Source organism: Gymnoscopelus microlampas, assembly GCF_963454915.1.
Source record: "Gymnoscopelus microlampas genome assembly, chromosome: 2".
Classification (NCBI taxonomy): Eukaryota; Metazoa; Chordata; class Actinopteri; order Myctophiformes; family Myctophidae; genus Gymnoscopelus; species Gymnoscopelus microlampas.
Window position 1 is genome coordinate 59,207,126 of NC_139939.1, and position 2,500 is coordinate 59,209,625.

Consider the following 2,500-nt stretch of genomic DNA (forward strand, 5'->3'; position numbering starts at 1 on the left):
GTTTTAGGAATGGCATTTAAAAAAAAAGAAATCCCCGTAAACCTAAAGCCTAAAAATAGCAGATCTACAAGCCCACAACGCATCGCCCTGCGACGCGTTGTGGGCTTGTAAATCTGTGGGCTTGTAAAAAAGAGTTTCTGCATACAGTATATAAACATATTATATATGTATGTGTTTCTAGGGTTTCTACTGGTTCTACTGAGAGAAGACCCGCCCCCTCGCTGCTCTTCCAGCCAATAGCATTCGTTTCCGGTTGCGTTCATGACATTTGAGCGTTGGCTACGGTTCCGTCAAAGTGGCAACGGATTGATACATAATGACAGAAGCTCTCTCTCTCTCTCTCTCTCTCTCTCTCTCTCTCTCTCTCTCTCTCTCTCTCTCGCTCTCTCTCTCTCTTTGTCTCCGCCAGGCCGAAGGCATGGAGGAGAGTATGTTTTCACTTTGTCCGTCCGTGTGTGTGTGTGTCCGTCCGTCTGTGAACACCTAACATTGGTCAATCTTCACGTGACATCACAATATGTAATAGGGGTGTCACGATTCACTTACCTCACGATTCGATTCAAAATCGATTCCTAGGGTGCCGATTCGATTAAAATTGCGATTCTGCGATTAATTGATATTCGATTCTGCGATTTATTGCGATTTTCTACCCCAAATCACTTTGCTTTAATTATACTAGAACATTTTAATATAATATAAACCATGAAAAGTTGAATCATACACTTCAATGCAGCCAGATCATGTCAGGCAGTCTTTCTGACATTGATTTCAGACACATTGCCAGTGAAAAAGGTACTAACTTATTAAAAAAATATATATATATATATATTTTGAATCGATTTTTAAAATCGTGGCATTAAGAATCGCGATTTATTCATGAATCGATTTTTTTTGACAGGCCTAATATGTAATATAAATATGTAAGACAGAATTAATCAGGAACACTACTTTCTTTTACCACCTCGCCTGGCGGAGACCTGTGCTCCGAGGACCACATTTTCTAGTTTATATATATATATTTTTTACTTCATTGGGCCCGCTGTTTTCCTCTTTGTTTCATTCTTCTGTTGCTGCTGTCATGGCTGCCAGCTCCCACCTGACATTGTGTGGGAGTCCAGACTGATGCAGACCATACCGAGTAACCGCTAGCTTGCATAACGTCTTCAGACTAGGACTTAAGTCTAAGATCTGCAAGACGGGTTGTGTACGGGTTGTGTATCCTCCAAAGACAACGACACGATCCCCCACCGCGCAAAAATAAAAGCAAGAATTCCAATCGGGGCATTTCCCCTTGGGCCATTGAACCTTCTTCCAGGAGAAGCTCTCGAAATTTAATTTCCACAGATCAGTACAGATTGAGTACTGATTCAAACCAAACCTCCAACCGCCAAATATGTACAGCTCTCCATTGTAGGCAAAGGCTGCATGACACAAACGTCCTTCTGGACGGAGCTGTGCAGAAGGCTTGTTCAGCCATAAGTTGGTCTCTGTGTCAAACACACTGATGTTGTTGTAGTGTTCCCAACTGGACCCCCAACCCCCAAATACAAACATCTTTGTCCCGATGATGGTGGCAGAGTGACCTTGTGATGGAGGTGGTGGAATACCTCTGGTGTTAATTAAAGACCAGACCATTGTGGTGGTGTCCAACTTGTACATGTGATTAGTGAGTCCAGTCAGCTTGGTGCCTCCTCCATAGATAAACATGACCTTCCCCAAGACATAGGCTGAGTGGTTGGCCCTCCCCTCTGGAACAAACCCAGACATATTGAGTTTTAACCAGCTGTGGGCGTTGACATCAAATGCATAAATAATGTTGTCCCCCCAGTCCCCCTTGATTAGATACCTGCCGCTGGCATCCTGCTCTTTTGTGCAATTCACTACACCCCCCCAGATGTAGACGATATCTTCCATCAGCACAGCGGTGTGGCCACAGCGCACGACGGGAACCTCAACAGGACGTCTTCCTCCTTTTCTAGTTTCCACTGGGGGCAACTTCATCCAGCGTAAAGTCACTGTGTTGAAGACGCTCACATCAATCTGATCCCTGCTGTGGTTCTTCCCATACCCTCCAAAGTAATACACCTTGTCCCCCACAGGCACAGCAGAACAAGCAAGCCATTTCAAGATCGGACGTCTTTTGCTGATCACTGTCCAGTACATCTCTCTCGCTCTCGCTGTCTTCTCTCTCCGTCTGTCCGTCTCTGCCTCTCGGTCAACCTCTTTAAATGTCTGCACTACCTTATCTAGGTTAACCAGAGCGCCGTTCTGACATCACAAACAACACAAACCATTGCCATGCATCTGACAACGGCGATTTGCGCAGGCATTCTCATCTGCATATCGCCGTTGTCAGGTGGAAACCTTGTTATGCACTCGGTCGCTTGGTCTCCGTGGGCGAGGTCATGTTCAGTTTTCTGCTGCAAACTCACTTTTGGTGCAAATGACACTTCGGCCCAATCAAAAATAGAAAAATGTATGGAGCAAATGTTGATGTTTC

At 44.9% G+C, this 2,500-nt stretch overlaps 1 protein-coding gene across 1 annotated transcript in view; it reads right to left on the reverse strand.

Annotated features, from left to right (window-relative positions):
• The window catches only part of LOC311056058 (uncharacterized protein), a gene marked incomplete at its 3' end in the record, with an annotated part of 75,431 nt that overhangs the window by 45,623 nt on the left and 27,308 nt on the right, over positions 1-2,500 (reverse strand). The gene's annotated exons all lie outside the window — the stretch shown is intronic.